This window comes from Zea mays, chromosome 4 (assembly GCF_902167145.1).
Source record: "Zea mays cultivar B73 chromosome 4, Zm-B73-REFERENCE-NAM-5.0, whole genome shotgun sequence".
NCBI lineage: Eukaryota > Viridiplantae > Streptophyta > Magnoliopsida > Poales > Poaceae > Zea > Zea mays.
Genome location: NC_050099.1, coordinates 27,942,961 through 27,963,384, shown reverse-complemented (window position 1 = coordinate 27,963,384; position 20,424 = coordinate 27,942,961).

Below are 20,424 nucleotides of genomic sequence, written 5' to 3'. Positions count from 1 at the left end.
CAGACCCACCTGCCTGCTCAGGCTCTGCAGACCATACCCATCACCTGGCCTTTTGCCGTGTAGGGTCTGGACCTCGTCGACCCCTTGCAGAAGGCACTCGAGAGCTACATGCACCTGTTGGTCGGCATCGACAAATTCTCCAAGTGGATCGAGGTCCGACCCCTAAACAACATCAGGTCCGAGCAGGCGGTGGCGTTCTTCACCAACATCATCCATCGTTTCGGGGTCCCGAACTCCATCATCACCGACAACGACACCCAGTTCACCGGCAGAAAGTTCCTGGACTTCTACGAGGATCACCACATCCGGGTGGACTGGACCGCCGTGGCTCACCCCATGACGAATGGGCAAGTAGAGGGTGCCGACGGCATGATTCTACAAGGACTTAAGCCTTGGATCTACAACGACCTCAACAAGTTCGGCAAGCGATGGATGAAGGAACTCCCCTCGGTGGTCTGGAGCCTGAGGACAACGCCGAGTCGAGCCACGGGCTTCACGCCGTTCTTTCTAGTCTATGGGGCCGAGGCCATCTTGCCCACAGACCTGGAATACGGTTCCCCGAGGACGAGGGCCTACGCCGACCAAAGCAACCAAGCTAGTCGAGAAGACTCGCTGGACCAGCTGGAAGAGGCTCGGGACAAGGCCTTACTACACTCGGCGCGGTACCAGCAGTCCCTGCGACGCTACCACGCCCGAGGGGTCCGGTCCCGAGACCTCCAGGTGGGCGACCTGGTGCTTCGGCTGTGACAAGACGCCCGAGGGCGGCACAAGCTCACGCCCCCCTGGGAGGGGCCGTTCGTCATCGCCAAAGTTCTGAAGCCCGGAACGTACAAGCTGGCCAACAGTCAAGGCGAGGTCTACAGCAACGCTTGGAACATCCAACAGCTACGTCGCTTCTACCCTTAAGATGCTTTCAAGTTGTTCATATACCTCGCTTCCACGCAAAGTTTAGTCATCAAGGAAGGGTCAGCCTTGCCTCGGCAAAGCCCGACCCTCCCTCGGGGGATAAAAGGGGGGGAACCCCCTCTGCGTCGAATTTTTTCCTCGAAAAAAGATCCTTTCTGCCAGAATGTCTTTCGTGCTTTTCGACTACTTCGAAAGTGGATCCTGAAAACGACGGAGTACACGTAAGCAGCCAAGGCTGACCGAGCTGAGGGACTCCTACGCCTCCGGGATACGGATACCTCACTCATCACCTTCTGCGATAAGTAACTCACGTTCGGATAAGTGATTCCGCGGACCGAACAAGTCTTCACGTTCGAAAGCTCCTCTGCCGAAGCGATTCTTCGAGCCTTCTCGACTACGTCGGTGACAGAACCCTATGGACGGGCAAGAGTGCGCGTAAGCGGCAAGGCCGACCGAGCCGAGGGACTCCTACGCCTCCGGGATACGGATACCTCACTCATCACCTTCCGTAAGAAGCAAATCTTGCTCGCACAGACAATTCTGTTACCGACGAAGAAGTCCAGATACTCGAAACAAGAGGAAAAGAAACGCAGCTTTACAACACGGCGAGGGTGTGTTTGGGCCTCGGCGGCCGCAGAAAACACACGCTACAAGATAATCCGACCCTGCAGGCTCGGATCTGGACAGTTGAAGGGAGCCGCAGCACCCTCGGCGTCGACAACACCTTCGGCGAGGTCCGACCTAGCCTCGGACGGCGACGCGGTCCGAGGATCTCCATTCTGAAGGACGACGTCAACACCACGCCCGGGCCATCGCCGCCAGGGTCTTCTCCGAGAATCCGGCCCGAACAGGCGGCTCGGCTGGTCACCCCGAGGCCTCGGCCAGATGTCCCCCGAAAACATCAGCCCGACCCGAGGCCTCGGAAGATCAACTCCGGCGTCGGTTCCGCTAACGGACGACCCGACCAGGCTCCGGCCGACCAAGTCTTCTTTTTCGAGTCAACTCTGCCTCTGTCCATGCTGACACCGCTACCCCTGGCCTCGGCTCATCGAAGAGCGGCCGAGGGGTTCCTTTAACTAAGCAAGAGAAGCCTCGGACAACAAGGCTGACCGAGCCGAGGGACTCCTACGCCTCCGGGATACGGATACCTCACTCGTCACCTTTACACGGGGCGACTCACGCTTGGTGAAGCGGTTCAGACAACCAACAGACGAGTCTTAGTGCTCGAAAATGAGGAAAAAACACGGCCCCGTGCCAAAAATACATACATGTTCAGGCCCCGACAGCCACTATGAACATAAGACCGGCATTCAAAGTGCCATTACAAACGGAACTCCGGTTCCACCCCCGCAGCGGTTGCAAGCGGCTCTCCACTTTTGCCCAGACCAGCGGGCGAAAGGGCAGGCATCCATGCAGGCGGCATGCAACCGCGCCAAGTGGGCGCACTTCTCCGACTTCCAACACGCCCAGCATGGAGGCCCAGGCCCCCGCGTCGTGCAACCGGCGCGCCGGATGCTGCGTGCGAGCGACTGCACCGCCACCCGCGCCACTACCGCGCCTCCTCGACTGCGGAACCAATGCCGCGACTCGAGGCGACCCAGCACACGACCCAGCAGCGCCAGCCTGGCGCGACGGTCAATGCGGCCAAAAATGGGCTGACAGTAATAGCGGTGGCAGGCGGGCAGGAGCAGCGGTCACGTCGTCAGCCAGGCTTACGTCCTATCCAGGGGCAGCGAGAGAACCCTCTCTCACGGCGTGAAGACGACGCGCCTGTGTCCCGTTCCTCGAACGGCTCGCGCACGCGCAACGGCCGCCCCGCAAACCGCACGCCTCGTCGCATTAACTCCGCGGCGGGAAAGGCGGCACCTCTGGCAGGAGAAGCGAGCGACGCTTCACCTTCGCCATGATGACCGCGTCAAAAAAGGTACGCCATGTCATTCGATTTCGTATCCTTTTCCTTTTCCTCTTTTTCTCTCTTACAACAGGGACCGGGAAAGGGGGATACCCCGAAAAGGATCCTTCTCCGTGAAGGAACCAGGCTCCGAGCCTCCCTACTGATCAGAGGTTCGAAGGCTGGCCCCTCGGAGGGGTTCAACAGCCGCCTCAGAGCGCGTGGGCTCCACACCCACTACTGGTCATAGGTTCGAAGGCCGGCCCCTCGAAGGGTTCAACGACCGCCTCAGGCTACTCGGGCTCCGCGCCCACTACTGATCAGGGGTTCGAAGGCTGGCCCTCGAAGGGTTCACAGCCGCCTCAGACGCAGAGCGAGGGATGACCATGGGTACGTTTGATACATAACCAAGGCTCGGGCTGCGCTCCCGAGGTACCCTAGGACATTTCCGAGACCAGCGGGAACGATCTTGTAACGGAATCCCATCAGAGGGAGGCATCGAGCCCTCGGACCCCGTCGACAGGGGACCGGGTCCGGCAGATCACTCGCAGGTACTTTTGGGCGCGCCTCTGGGCCTCTAGCCGACCCCTAGCAAATGGGGCACGGACGGCCGCTCGGATTACCCGCCAGCAGCTCACCGGAGACACCATGTTCGGCGCCCACCGAGGGCAACATGGCGCTTTCCCCCCCTCCTCCTTGCGGAAAGGCGACGCAGGGGCGTATGTAAAAAAGTCGAGTCTGTCCCTGATCGTCCTCTCGCCCTGTGCAGAGGCTCGGGGGCTGCTCTCGCAAACCCGGCTCCAGCCAAACCGTTGACAGCATCAACATAACAGCCCGAGAACTTGGAACCCGACCGTGCACCCGGGCTACGGCCAGTTCGCATGAGGGAACGACCAGACCAGCCAAAGCATTGCGCGAGGCATTAAGACGTTGGAGGAGTCAAACCACTCCTCCGAGGCCTCGGGGGCTACACCCGGCGGGTGCGCTCGCGCGCACCCACCGGAACAAAACGCAACCGAGAAAGGCTGGTCCCCTTGCAAAAAGGTGCGACAAAAGCCTCCAAGCGAGTGTTAACACTCCCTTCGAGGCTCAGGGGCTACTGTCGGGGACCATAATTAGGGGTACCCTCAAGGCTCCTAATTCTCAGCTGGTAACCCCCATCAGCACAAAGCTGCAAAGGCCTGATGGGTGCGATTAAGTCAGGGATCGGTCCATTCGAGGGACTCGATCACGCCTCGCCCGAGCCTAGCCTCGGGCAAGGGCAGCCGACCTCGGAGGTCTCCATCTCGCCCGAGGCCCCCCTCCAGCGACGAACATACTTCCGGCTTGCCCGAGGCCCTGTCTTCGCCAAGAAGCAACCCTAACTAAATCGCCACGCCGACCGACCAAATCGCAGGAGCATTTAATGCAAAGGTGGCCTGACACCTTTATCCTGACGCGCGTCCTTCAGTCGATAGAGCCAAAGTGATCGCAGTCACTTCGCCGCTCCACTGACCGACCTGACAGAAGGACAGCGCCGCCTGTGCCGCACCGACTGCAGCGCCACTTGACAGAGTGAGGCTGACAGGCAGTCAGGCCCGACCTCAGGCACCATAGGAAGCTCCGCTCCGCCCGACCCAGGGCTCGGACTTGGGCTAAGCCCCGGAAGACGGCGAACTCCGCTCCGCCCGACCCAGGGCTCGGACTTGGGCTAAGCCCCGGAAGACGGCGAACTCCGCTCCGCCCGACCCAGGGCTCGGACTTGGGCTAAGCCCCGGAAGACGGCGAACTCCGCACCGCCCGACCCAGGGCTCGGACTTGGGCCCAGCCCCGGAAGACGACGAACACCGCTTCACCCGACCCCAGGGCTCGGACTCAGCCCTGGCCTCAGCCGACGGTCTCCGCCTCGCCCGACCCAGGGGCTCGGACTCGACCACGGCCACGGAAGACAGACTCGACCTCGACCTCGGAGGAGCCTCCACATCGCCCAACCTAGGTCACGGACCGACCACGTCGACAAGAAGCGCCATCATTACCCTACCCCAAGCTGACTCAGGCTACGGGGAACAAGACCGGCGTTCCATCTGGCTCGCTCCGCCAGATAGGCAATGATGGCGCCCCGCACGCTCTGTGACGATGGCGGCTCTCATCCCCCTTACGGAAGCAAGAGGACGTCAGCAAGGACTCGACAGCCCCGACAGCTGTCCTTCCGCCTGGCTCCAGCGCTCCTCCGACGGCCATGATACCACACGAACTGGGTGCCAAAACCTCTCCGGCTGCCACGACGGCATGTACTTAGGGCGCTAGCTCTCCTTCGCTAGACACGTAGCACTCTGCTACACCCCCCATTGTACACCTGGATCCTCTCCTTACGCCTATAAAAGGAAGGACCAGGGCCCTCTTACAGAGGGTTGGCCGCGCGGGGACGAGGACGAGACAGGCGCTCGCGTGAGGCCGCTCGCTCCCTCTCCCGCGTGGACGCTTGTAACCCCCTACTACAAGCGCACCCGACCTGGGCGCGGGACGAACACGAAGGCCGCGGGATTTCCACCTCTCTCACGCCTGTCTCCGGCCACCTCACTTCCCCCCTTCGCGCTCAGCCTCGCGCCGACCCATCTGGGCTGGGGCACACGGCGACATTTCACTCGTCGGCCCAGGGACCCCCCCGGTCTTGAAACGCCGACAGTTAGTAACAACAATGTGCACATTGGGAAGCCACCGCATTATGATGGGAACAATTATGGCTATTGGAAAATAAGAATGTATATGCATCTTAAAGCTATAGGAGGAAAGATTTGGCCTATTGTTAGAGATGGGTTTGTGGTATTGAAGCAAGATGAACCATCACCTAGTAACAATGAGAATGTTCTAACCAATGATCAAGCCATGAATGTGTTCTATGATGCTCTAGACATAAATGAGTTCAACCGTATAAAAAATCTCACAACCGCTCAAGCTAATGGAAATTCATGAAGGAACTACAATTGTGAAGAGTGCAAAGTTGTATGTATTTAAGGGAAAATTTGAGCAATTTCTCATGAAGGAAGATGAAAATGTGTTCGACATGTTTAACCGATTAAATGAGATAGTAAATGAGCTCAAGGGGCTTGGTTTTAATGTACCGAATGTGGATTTCACTCGCAAGTTTCTCAGATCTCTTCCAGAGAAATATGACACTATTGTGACCATGTTAGTAAGGAGTGATTTGACCACTACTTCTCCAACCGAAGTATTGGGAGAGATTCTTAGTCAAGATATATTCAAAAGGTATCAAGCCGAAGCTATGAGTTTGGCTAAGAAAGTTAAAGGTGAATCAATAGCTCTCAAAGCTAAAGCTTCCAAGGCAATTGAAAAGGAAGAAAGTGAAGATGAAGGAAATGGAAGTGAAAGTGATGATGAATTGGCTCTCTTTGTGAAGAAATTTAATAAATTCATGAGGAAGAAGAAGGGTCAACCTAGAAGGGGATAAACATCAAGAAGAGTGCTTTTAATGATAGAAAATGTTTTGAGTGTGGGGAACCCGGTCACATTGCCATGAATTGTCCAAGCAAGAAGAACATGGGCAAGGATGGAGATGATAAAAATAAGAAGAAGTTCTATCACAAGAAGAAGGATGGCAAAGCCTATCTAGTTGAATGGGATTCAGATGCTAGCTCAGATGATGATGATGATTCCTCATCTAAACTAAATGTCGGAATCACTATCAAGGAGGCTCCTTCACTTTTCTCATCTCCTCATTGTCTCATGGCAAAAGGTGATGCTAAGGTAAAAATTATAACCAAATAAATTATGTTGTTGATGATGATATTGATGATCTTGATGATGATGGATATTCATATGATGTTCTTGTTAGAATGTTGGGTGAGGCCGATGACTACATGCACAAAGAAAAATAAAAGTTTAGGACCTTGAAGAAATTATACAAAAACCTTCAAGTGTCTTTTGAGGAGCTCAAGACATTCCACAACAATCTAAAAGAGAGTTGTGAGAAGCTTGTGGAGGCTCAAACTCATCTCTTGTGCATGAAGTTGTGATGATCACCGAGGATGTTGGAATCACTTATGACTTACTTGATAGTTCTACAAGTGAACCACAACCTACTAGTTTCATTTGTGATAAATGTAAAATTTCTCTTGTGAATGATAATATCGGTTATGATGAATCAAAAATCATTGTTGAGAATGAAGCTTCGGTAGGGAGATTAAATGCTCTAACTCATGACTTAGAGAAGGCCTATGGTGGAAAGGCTAAATTGGATTTTATATTGGGGAGCTAACGGTGCTCACTTAATCGTGAGGGTCTTGAGTATGTTCCTAAGAAAGGAAAGAATGCTTTTGTGAAGCAAAAGACAATGATTGTTAAAGAATGTGCCAAAGTGTGTCACAAATGCCATAAGAAGGGACATGTCAAGAAGAATTGTCCCAAATTCAATTATGTATCCTTATTTTGTTTTGAGCATTTGTCACACCCGGGTTTTAGGGGTAAAAAACGGGCGCAAAATAATCACCAAGTGTGCTGGGACCAAGCCTCACACATATGATGACTCATGGTACAGAAACGAATGTCACATCTTTACTATATAATAGGAATTCTATACAAAATAAATAAATAATTACATCATACGAAGACATCGATCCAACAACCCTAGTTGACTGGGAGACGACGGCCTAGACCACTCACGAACTCATCACAACATCCTTCAAGCGCCTCATCCAGTGGTGCCTGTTTTCGACCTGGGGGTGTGAGTACAGGAAGGGTGAGCTCACATACGTTCATCGCTCAACAAGTTTTGGAGAATAATGTGCATGAACTCACCAAAGGTGGGAGCTCATGTGAAGTGTAGGGCTTACCAAAGGAGATGGTTAAATCTGAGCATTGCTTTTAAAGTTGGTCAAAATTTTATTAGCAGTTACTAAGTGTAAGTAGATACCGATCCAAATAAATAAGAGATCAAATTAATAACAACACCCACAATACAATGCATATGAAAAATTAAGTTTAATTCTATAGATTAATTATGTGAGTGTTTGAGCCGCTCATGACCGTGAGCACGGCTGATATACCAGTTTTACATTCTGCAGAGGTTGCACATCTTTACCCACAATTCATGTTACACATTTTCCAAGGGATCGCGACTTCCCATTCATCTCTACTGAGAAGACGAGGCAGGGTAGCACTACGAGGTCTTTACAAAGTTCCACTAGCTTCAGAAAACCCGCTTCGGTTTCTTAGAAGGGCAATATAGGAATCCCTCGTTCAAAAATCCATCGCAGCATGATCGACCCGAGAACCTCCCTATACGTAGCTCCTCTACCGCCCTTGCCCCTTTCGGGTAAGGTAGTCTTCCAATAGTTTTCCTAATTAGTCAGCCAAGGGCGTCCCATACCACCCTTGTGGTAGCACTATTTTTCCGGGTGGTTCTCCATGTTCCAATTAACATGACGATCTTGTCATGAACATTAATTAAAACAACAATATAATTGGAACTTGATCATAATAAACATTAATTTCCTAAAACCACGTAGAGCAATAGAAAATCTACCCAATAGTTCATTTGTTTGCAAGGTGGGGGATAACAATGCTAGGGAAACCTATTAGGTCCCATCAATATAACCTGAGCATGTCACAGTGATTAACAGGAACATTATTAGGTAAAGAAGAGTGATCAAGGGCACAACTTGCCTGAGACTCGGGATTCCTAGGTACCAACTTGGTCTTCAAGTGACTCGTAACCTTGCTGCTAGTTGTAGCAATACAAACAAACATGGTATAAGCAAAATTAACATCACACCAAACATAAGAACAAATTGCATAATAATATTCTACGCAACGTAACTAGATCCTAGGTTCGAGAACCACTAAATTCGGAGCTACGGTTATAAAGTTATGATTTTCTGAAGATTTTAAGTGTTTAATATAGAATAAACTAACATAATTTAAATCTATGTTTCATGAAAAAAAACAAAGTTACCAGATGATAAACAATATTATTATGAATTTAATGCAACTGGAATGGATCAAAAAGGAGTTAAAATGAATTACTTATGAATTAAACAAGTTTCTGGAATTATTTTTATACTAAAAAACATTTTCAGACTTAATTTATATAAATCAAATAATATTTTGGACTGCGGGTGATATTTTTCATATGCTTGGGGCTAAAACCGTAAAGGTAAGGACCCATATGTAATGATTCTCCTTCTTGCGTGGATGGCGGGTTAATTCTCCGAGTTCCTAGGGATTCTTTTGTGAAAAGTACACGACAAAGAGGTATGGGCTCATCTGAGTCGTAGGATCAAAATGATGTGCCCATGATTTAAAATATTGCGATCACGCCCCAACCCTCCATTTCTTGATCTACGGTTGCGAAGCCCCCGACCGAACCGGTATGCATGGCATGATCCCAGCCGTCGGTGGCCGAATCAACGACCTCGGTCGATCTCCCCTATCTACGGTGATCCGGGCAGCAGCGCCGCCCACCCGATGACGGCAAACACGCTAGAGCGGTGCCCCTTCCCCCATGGGCCTAACTCCTTAACCGAAAGACGCTACATGAACTTGTGGCAACGACGAATTCGGAGAAAAAATCACATCGATGAGTGCGCAACACCACAGTCTGCCCACGGTCGCACGGGGTTTCGCGGCGGTGCCTTAAGTCTACCGACAAATTCTCGATCCACATGCGCTCTAATGAATACAATACTCGATGATAAACTACGAGGGGACGTAGGTGGAGGCTCAAAGGGATTCTCACCCAAGGATGGCAGCGCAAGGCTCTGGTCCACTCGATGGCGCATCTCCGCCATGGTTCCTGGACACCCACGAGGAAGCTCCTAAACTCCGGTCGCCCACACCGCTCGGTGAAGTCACGGATTCGTGCAGCGAGCACGTATGATCGCCTCAATCCGTGTTCCTAGGCTTTAAAACGCCACGCATGATCCTGTCCACGGCGGCCGCACATCACTCCCACTCTCCCCTGTTCTTGCAACCGCGGCGGCCCTCGGCTCACGATGCAGCACCACAGCTCCGAGTTGTTCGTCAATGGGGTCGTAGAGATCCGCATTTATACTGATGCCTACCTAGAATCCCGCCCAGCGTGGACTTTGTCAGGCTTGCCGAGCTTCGCGACAGCGGTTGAAACAGCCATCATGAGTCTGATCCGGGGTACGAGGCGGCTGACGAGAGGGACCCACTGCCAGTGACACGGGCGCACTGAGAGCAAGGAGGGGTGAGGCTGGGTTGTGGGCCCCGCCAGGCAGCCATAGAGGAGAAAAGTGTGGGGGTATGTGGGCTGCGTGAGTTGGAAAAGTGGGCCGGCTAAGGGGATTTGGCCCATGGTGCAAGAAAGCCTTATTCTTTTCTCTCTCTTTTTTTCTGTTTTCTTTTCTATTTTAAATTCTTGATTCGAATTTTGATTTAAATTTCTCACTAAACTTTGAAGCATGAAAATCCCAGCATGAGATGCATCAATATTTTATTCATCTATTTATTTATCTACTAATTCTATTTAAGAAATGCTTCCACATAATCCATTCATGCACACAAAATAGTGGTTTAAGAAAATGTCTTCTAGGGTGTAGTATTTTTTTAAGAGATGGTTTAACTTAAATATATAATTCAACAAATACTTGAATAGAAATCATTTTATTTGATGTTTATTTTAGTAAATGTCGATTTCACAAAAGAATATCCTCATTAGAAGGTATTCAAAATTCAAAGAAGGTATTCCAAATTCAAACTCTTTGAAGAATTTTAACAAATTTCACCAATACAATTTTGAGGTATTACATCATTGCTATGTTCTTTCACATAATGCAAAAGGTGTTCATGCTAAGTTTGTTGGCACTTCAATTGTTGGTACCAAAAAGAAATCCATTTGGGTGCGAAATACCTTGGTCACTAACATCCAAGGATCCAAACAAATTTTGGTACTTAAAAGAGATTGATTTCCTTTTGTAGGTAAATTATAAGGTGGGAGGAAATCATTGGGTGTTGGATAGTGGTTGTACACAACATATGACTGAGGATATGAGGATGTTCACCCAAATGAGTGAGTAAGGTTGTTCAACCTATGATAGCATCACTTTTGGAGATAATCGCAAAGGAAAGGTTAAAGGTTTGGGTAAAATTGCTATTTCAAATAACCATTCCATTTCAAATGTACTTTTAGTTGAATCTCTAAACTTCAATTTGCTATTTGTATAGCTCAACTATGTGATTTGAGTTTTAGTTGCAATTTCACTGTAGATGATGTTCTCATCTCTAGGGTTGATGATAGCAATCTAATACTTAAAAGTTTTAGACATGAAAATCTTTATCTTGTTGATTTTTCATCTAATGAGGCAAAACTTACAACTTGCCTATTCTCTAAGGCTTCTCTAGGTTGGTTATGGCATAGAAGACTTGGTCATGTTGGTATGAGGCAATTAAATCAATTATCCAAGCATCACTTAGTTCGAGGTTTGAAGGATGTGAAATTTGAAAAGAACAAATTGTGTAGTTCATGTCAAGCCGAGAAGCAAGTGGCAAATACTCATCCTTACAAGAGTCAAATGTCTACTCATAGACCATTGGAATTACTTCACATGGATCTATTTGGACTAACATCTTTTGTGATTATTGGTGGTAATTCTTATTGCCTTGTAATTGTGCATGATTATTCTAGATTCACTTGGGTCTATTTTCTTCGGGATAAATAAAATGTGTTTGAAACATTTAAGTAATTTGCTATATTGGCTCAAAATCAATTCGAATTTGACATCAAGAAAGTTAAAAGTGATAATGGGTGGGAATTCAAAAATGCTAGAATTGATGAATATTGTGATGACAAGGGTATAAAACACTAATTTTCTTCCAAGTATACACCAGAACAAAATGGAATTGTTGAAAGGAAGAATAAGACTCTCATTGATATGGCTAGGTCTATGCTAGCCGAATATAATGTGTCAGATTCTTATTGGGCCGAAGCCATAAACCTCGCTTGTCATGCATCGAATAGACTATATTGTCACAAGCTCTTAAAGAGGACTCCCTATGAATTGCTTATTGGTAGAAAGCCAAGCATTTTTATTTTAGGGTGTTCGATTGCAAGTGTTATATTTTGAGGAAAGGTAGTTGACTCTCTAAATTTGAGAATAAATGTGATGAAGGTTTTCTCCTTGGATATCCATCAAATAGCAAGGCATATAGAGTTTTCAACAAAACTCATGGCATTATTGAAGAAGCATATGATGTTGAGTTTGATGAAACAAATGGATCTCAAGATGAAAATGAGAACCTTAATGATGTTGGTGGATTTCAATTGAGAAATGCTATGAAAACTATGGCTATTGGTGAAATAAAGCCAAAGGAAGATGATGATGGTAGTATTGTTGTCATTCCATCCTCTTCAACTCTAAATGAGAAACCCACCGAAGCCAACAAAATAATGAAGTTGAGGATGATCATGTTCAAAATATCTCAAGTCAATCGATCCCTCCTCAAGCTTTAACTAATGATTCTCAAATTACTTCAAGAATTCATCATTCAATTATAAAGGATCACCCGACAAATCAAATTGTGGGTGATATAAGTTTGGGAGCTTGTTGAGAGACTGAAGAACCACAATGTTATTGGAACCAAATGGGTATTTCGAAACAAGCATAATGAAGATGGTTTGGTGGTAAGAAACAAGGCAAGACTAGTGGCACAAGGTTATACTCAAATAGAAGGATTGGATTTTAGTGAGACATTTGCTCCCGTAGCAAGATTGGAAGCTATTCTAATTCTTCTTGCTTATGCTTGTGCTCATAATATCAAGCTCTACCAAATGGATGTAAAGAGTGCCTTTTTAAATGGTAAGATTAGTGAACTAGTGCATGTGGAACAACCTCCCATTTTTTAGGACCCCAAAAGACCTAACCACATGTACAAGCTTTCTAAAGCTCTATATGGGCTTAAGCAAGCTCCACACGCTTAGTATGAAAGGCTTAGGGATTTCTTGCTTTCTAAATACTTCAAAATTGGGAAAGTTGACACTACTCTATTCGCTAAAAGAATTGGTAAAGATTTATTTGTTTGTTAAATTTACGTTGATGATATTATTTTTGGGTCAACTAATGAGTCATTTTGTGAGGAGTTTGGCAAAATGATGTCAACGGAATTCAAAATGTCTATGGTTGGAGAATTGAGCTTCTTACTCGGTCTTCAAATTAAGCAATTAAAAGATGGAACTTTTGTAAGTCAATCTAAATATTTGAAGGACATGCTCAAAACGTTTGGCTTAGAAAATGCAAAGCTTATCCAGACTTCTATGGCAACAAATGGTCATCTTGACTTAGATGAATGAGGTACAGTTGTTGATCAAAAATTCTTTTGTTCAATAATTGGTAGTTTGCTTTGTGTTACCGCATCTAGGTCCGATGTTATGTTTAGTGTTTGCATGTGTGCTCGGTTTCAAGCATCACCTAGAGAGGTTCATTTGAAGGTCGCTAAAAGAATTCTAAGATATTTGAAGCATACCCCCAATATTGGTCTATGGTATCCCAAAGGTGCTCAATTTGAATTAATTGGTTATTCGGATTCGGACTATGCGGGTTGCAAGGTTGATAGGAAGAGCACCTCCGGATGTTGTTAATTTCTTGGGGGATCCCTTGTTTCATGGTCCCCTAAAAAATAAAACTTGATCGCTCTCTCTACCATCGAGGTAGAATATATATCGGCTGGCAATTGTTGTGCTCAATTATTGTGGATGAAACAAACTCTATTGGATTGTGGGATTTCATTCAAGAATGTGCCTCTTATGTGTGATAATGAGAGTGCAGTAAAATTAGCTACAAATCTGGTCCAACACTCAAGAACGAAGCATATTGATATTAGGCATCACTTGTGAAGTGATCACGTTGGAAAATGAGATATCTCTATTTATTCTATTGGCACGGATGATCATTTGGTAGATATATTTACAAAGCCATTGGATGAAATATGGTTTTGCAAGTTGAGAAGTGAAATGAATGTGATAGATCTCTCAAACGTTGCTTGAAGTTGAGTACACATGTGTTAAGTTACATTTGAGCTCTAGAGTGTGCTCTCTAAGCTATTTTATTGTCTATTTTGATCTATTTATTATATTTGCATGACTAAAATTATTTTATGTGCAAAAGGTTAGTCACTTAAGTATATTAGGTATATATGAATGTAAACTAACCCTTGGATTGGTCAAAATGTCCATATTTGAGCAATGAACCCTGTTCGAAATTTGAATTCGGAAAATGAACAAAGATTGGAAATCTAAGGGTCAGGCCGTGGACCGTCTGCCCTATGACCGCGGACCATCCGCCCTATGATCGTGGACCATTCGCCGCATCAGGTTCTGCACAGTTTGAAAGATAGAACATACCATCTATGGTTTCCAGGGCGCGGACCATCCAGCCCCCACGTGTACCGTCCGTGAGTGGAGTTTTTATCAGCCAGAGGAAGACCGTAGCCGTCATAATCGCTTTTTTGCCCACGGACTGTCTCTCTCCACACCTTTGAGAATTTTTTGTGGTTTGTGTCTTTGGAGATTCATATTCGAGCGCGGACTGTGCGGGAGATCTCTGAGATTCAATCAACATGTCTTCATCTCGGTATTTCAAAATCTCACGAAATTTATTCAACTTAAGTTTGGGAATTTCTAGGGTTTCTTCTCTGATCTGAAATTGGGCAGTGAAATTATGGATTGGATTGGTGGAATTGCTTGTATTACTTATTCAGAATATGGTGCAAAAATTTGAATGGATTTTGATGGATATCTTTGTCAAATTTGTGACCAAATATATTGGGGCGAACTGGGGTTTGAAATTCGTCCCTGGATAGTCGCGGACCGTCCGCCAGGGTGGCGCGGACCATCCGGTCGTGGGTGCGCGTACCGTCCGGCCCCCTAGCACGGACCGTCCGCATCCTAGCAAATCAGCTTATGCATCTTGCACATGTTTTTCAAGTTATTATCTTATGATTATTGGGATTCTTTATGTTCTATTACATCGGTTTTGGTGGTCTAAAGAATAAGTTAGCAGAGTGTTTTTTGTCCAAGTGTTGTCATGTCGATGACACATATTATAATCCTGCCACCGATTTAGAGGCCTAATCATCAGCTGGGGGCAGTGCCTCCTTGGATATTGAAGATGCACCTCACACTCATCCTAATTATCCTATTGACGTCACAGGATGGACGTATCCTAAGATGAGGTTTTCTATGGCTGAATATTCCTCCAAAAGGACTGTTGACCAGTTTTCTCTTCCAAGTGGCACAAATATTCAATATTTCCATACTCAGTTGCAGTTTGATGTTTTCTAGTGAACTCTCATGGACACCAAGTTCCATAAGCATCAGGTGATTGACTGGGACTATATGCAGGATCAGACAGTCATGGAGAGCTTGATTGCTAAATTTCAGGAATGTGTCTTATATGAATTCATGGGGTAGAGGACTCATTTCGTTGAACTGACAGTCAAGTAGTTTCTTTCCACTACTAAAATTAATATTGAAGATCAGCTGATTGTATGGATGACAGGATGAGAGCACCTAGAGGGGGGGTGAATAGGTGATCCTGTAAAATCAACCACTAAATAGCCACAAAACTTAGTTATAGAAGTGTTAGTGCGACTAAGTAGTTATGAGATGAGTTCTTGTGGACAAAACAATCACAGAGAATGCAACACAAGAGACACACGATTTTATCCCGTGGTTCGACCAAGTAACACTTGCCTACTTACACGTTGTGGCGTCCCAATGGACGAGGGTTGCACTCAACCCCTTTCAAGTGATCCGATGATCAACTTGAATACCACGGTCTTTTCCTTTAGAGTCTTATCCCGTTTGCGAGGAATCTCCACAACTTGGAGTCTCTCGCCCTTACAATAAAGATCACAAACAAAGCACAGAGTAAGGTTGGGAGAAGCAACACACGCAAGACTCAAATACGCAGCACAACCACGCACACAAGTGACGACTTGAGCTCAAATGACAACTCAGAGAGTGCACTACTCGAATGGAGCCCAAATCACTAGCATAATGAAGCGAATGTGCGGGAGCGGAGTCTGGATGCTTTAGAATACTCAGAGAATACTTGGTGTCCTCCTCCATACGCCTAGGGGTCCCTTTTATAGCCCCAAGGCAGCTAGGAGCCGTTGAAGATCAACATGGAAGGCTATCCTTGCCTTCTGTCGAGTGGCGCACAGGACAGTCCGGTGCGCCACCGGACAGGTCCTGTAGACTGTTCGGTGCGCGATCTCCTTCCAAATTTAGCATATCAGACCGTTGCTCCTCTGGGCTAATTGAACTGACCGTTGGAGCAGTCCACGTGTCGCGCGAAGATTGCGCGACCGACCATTGCTCAGGCGACCGCTGGCTCACCGGACAGTCTAGTGAATTATAGCCACGTCGCCCTGAAGCTTTTCCCGAGAGCGACGAGTTCGCCGCGGATGACTCACCGGATAGTCTGGTGCACCACCGGACAGTCCGATGATTTTTAGCCGTACGCTGTCGTCGAATCCCGAGAGCAGCATTTTCACCAGAGACCAGCCTGGTGCACCGGACACTGGACAGTCCGGTGTGCCTGGTCAGTGTTGGTGTTGGCTGAACCTTTGCCAACTCTTTTTCCTTTTCTTCTCTTCTTTTGTTGGCTCTGTTTCTAGCACTTAGATAACCATGTTAGTACATAAAACAATATACTAAGTCTAGAAACATACCTTTTGCCTTGATTTGCACTTCTCACTTTATTTGGCACATAAGAACTTAATTAAACGTGTTGGGCACTTAATCACCAAAACATTATAGAAATTGTCCAAGGGCACATTTCCCTTTCAATCTCCCCCTTTTTGGTGATTTATGCCAACACATCAAAAAACAACCAAAATAAGTGCAACATCAATGCAAATGAGGACCAAATCATTTTTGCACAAGATTTGACATTTTTGGATCATTCTTTGCCACCACTTGGTTTGTTTTTGCAAATCAAATTCATTTTCCTATCTCTAAGTCAAACACGCTTGTTTGGGCACAAAGAGAGATAATCCGAGAAAAAATTATCAAGTGCCAAAAACTCCCCCTTTTTACCATAATAAAAAATTCTCCCCCACAAGAGACCAAATTTTGCAATTAGAGTATTTTGACAGAATCAAATTCTCACTCAACTATTTTCAAAATTCTCAAGTGGTTGGCTTATCCATTTGCTTTGGCCTTAATTTCTCCCCCTTTGGCTTTAAGCACCAAAACGGGATCATTTTTTGCCCTCTAACCTCATTGCCTCACCAAAAATGTTAATTAAGAGCAAAAAGGCAATGAGAGCATAAGTATGAACTTGGAAGTGAGTACACTAATACCGGAGTGCAGTGGAAGTCTTTGCATCGTCCAAGTTCACCTTTCTCTTTCTCAAACACAAAGGTTAGTCTCAAAGGGTCAAGTTGTAGCATATCTCCCCCTAAATATGTGCACCATTTGCATACGGACTTGTGAGGTCTAGGGAGATCTTGTACAACTTGAGCACCACCGAAATACAACGAGTAATGTAAATGCTTCAAAATAACATGATCAAGGGCATAGAGCACATGTATGCTATAGATCAATCCAAGTTACGCGAATCTAAGACATTTAGCTCACTACACAACCTGCAAAATATTTTCTCATCCAATGGCTTGGTAAAGATACCAGCTAGCTGGTTCTCGGTGCTAATATGGTACACCTCGATATCTCCCTTTTGCTGGTGGTCTCTCTGGAAGTGATGCCGGATGTCTATGTGCATAGTGCGGCTGTGTTCAACAGGATTATCTGCCATGCGGATAGCACTCTCATTGTCACATAGGAGTGGGACTTTGCTTAGATTGTAGCCAAAGTCCCGGAGGGTTTGCCTCATCCAAAGTAGTTGCACGCAACACTATCCTGCGGCAACATACTCGGCCTCAGCGGTGGATAGGGCAACGAATGTTTGTTTCTTTGAACTCCAGGACACCAGGGACCTTCCTAGAAATTTGCACGTCCCTGATGTGCTCTTCCTATCAACTTTGCACCCAGCATAATCAGAGTCTGAGTATCCAATCAAGTCAAAGGTAGACCCCTTTGGATACCAGATCCCGAAGCAAGGCGTAGAAACTAAATATAGAAGAATTCGCTTAACGACCACAAGGTGACATTCCTTGGGGTCGGATTGATATCTAGCACACATGCATACACTTAGCATAATGTCAGGTCTACTAGCACATGGATAAAGTAATGAACCTATCATAGACCGGTATGCCTTTTGATCAACGGACTTACCTCCTTTGTTGAGGTCAACATGCCCGTCGGTTCCCATCGGTGTCTTCGCGGGCTTGGCGTCCTTCATCCCAAACCGTTTGGGAGATGAAGGTGCCGTCCTTGAGTTGCTTCACTTGGAACCCAAGAAAGTAGGTCAACTCGCCCATCATCGACATCTCGAACTTTTGTGTCATCACCCTGCTAAACTCCTCACAAGACTTTTGATTAGTAGAACCAAATATTATGTCATCAACATAAATTTGGCACACAAAAAGATCACCATCACAAGTCTTTGTAAAAAGAGTGGGATCGGCTTTCCCAACCTTGAAGGCATTAGCAATTAAGAAATCTCTAAGGCATTCATACCATGCTCTTGGGGCTTGCTTAAGTCCATAGAGCGCCTTAGAGAGCTTGAACACATGGTCGGGGTACCTGTCATCCTCAAAGCCAGAGGGTTGTTCCACGTATACCTCCTCCTTTATTGGACCATTAAGGAAAGCGCTCTTCACATCCATTTGAAATAGCCTGAAAGAGTGGTGACGAGCATATGCTAATAAAATTCGAATAGACTCTAGCCTAGCCACAGGAGCAAAAGTCTCCTCGAAATCCAAACCTGTGACTTGGGCATAACCTTTTGCCACAAGTCGAGCCTTTTTTCTTGTCACCACCCCGTGCTCGTCTTGCTTGTTGCGAAACACCCACTTGGTTCCCACAACATTTTGCTTTGGATGTGGCACCAGGCTCCAAACTTCATTTCTCTTGAAGTTGTTGAGCTCTTCCTGTATGGCCAACACCCAATCTGGATCCTGCAAGGCTTCTTCTACCCTGAAAGGCTCAATAAAAGAGACAAATGAGTAATGCTCACAAAAGTTAGCTAATCTTGAGTGAGTAGTTACTCCCTTGCTTATGTCACCCAGAATCTGGTCAACGAGGTGATGTCGTTGGATCGTTGCTCGGACTTGAGTTGGAGGGGCACGTGGTGCTTCTTCCTCCATCACTTGTTCTTCCTGTGCTCCCCCTTGATCTTGTCCCTCTTCTTGAGGTACCTGTTCACCGTATTGAGTTGGAGGGTGCACCATTGTGGAGGAAGATGGCTGATCTTGCTCCTGTTGTTCCTGTGGTCGCACATCACCAATCGCCATCGTGCGCATTGCGGCCGTTGGAACATCATCTTCATCTATGTCATCAAGATCAACTTGCTGTCTTGGAGAGCCATTAGTTTCATCAAATACAACGTCGCTAGAGACTTCAACCAAACCCGATGATTTGTTGAAGACTCTATACGCCTTTGTATTTGAGTCATACCCTAGTAAAAACCCTTCTACTGCCTTGGGAGCAAATTTAGAATGTCTACCTTTCTTCACCAGAATGTAACATTTGCTCCCAAATACACGAAAGTAGGAGACGTTGGGTTTGTTACCGATAAGGAGTTCGTAAGAGGTCTTCTTGAGAAGGCGATGCAGATAGAACCGGTTTATGGCGTGGCAAGTTGTGTTCACAGCTTCCGACCAAAACCGCTCGGGCGTCTTGAATTCTCCAAGCATCGTTCTCGCCATGTCGATAAGCGTCCTGTTCTTCCTCTCTACTACACCATTTTGCTGTGGTGTGTAGGGAGCGGAGAACTCGTGCTTGACGCCTTCCTCCTTGAGATACTCCTCAACTTGTAGATTCTTGAACTCGGACCCGTTGTCGCTCCTTCTCTTTTTCACCTTTAGCTCAAATTCGTTTTGAGCCCTCCTTATAAAGCGCTTTAGGGTCCCTTGGGTTTCTGATTTATCCTGCAAAAAGAACACCCAAGTGAAGCAGGAAAAATCATCAACAATTACAAGTCCATACTTACTTCCCCCGATTCTAAGGTAGGCAATGGGTCCGAAGAGGTCCATGTGAAGAAGCTCTAGTGGTCTTGATGTTGTTATCACATTCTTGCTATGATGAGTGCTTCCCACCTGTTTCCCTGCCTGACATGCTGCACAAGGCCTATCTTTCTCGAAATAAACATTGGTTAGTCCTAACACATGTTCTCCCTTTAGAAGTTTATGAAAGTTCTTCATCCCAACATGTGCTAGACGACGATGCCACAGCCAGCCCATACTAGTCTTAGCTATTAAGCATGCATCTAGATCGGCCTCCTCTTTCGAAAAATCAACTAAGTAGAGTTTGTCGTATAATACACCCTTAAAAGCTAATGAACCATCACTTCTTCTAAAGACAGATACATCAACGTTTGTAAAAAGACAATTGTAACCTATGTGACACAATTGACTTACAGACAGAAGGTTGTAACCAAGCGACTCTACTAGAAATACATTCGATATGGTGTGCTCGTTGGTGATGGCTATCTTGCCCAAGCGTTTGACCTTGCCTTGGTTCCCATCTCCAAAGATGATCGTATCTT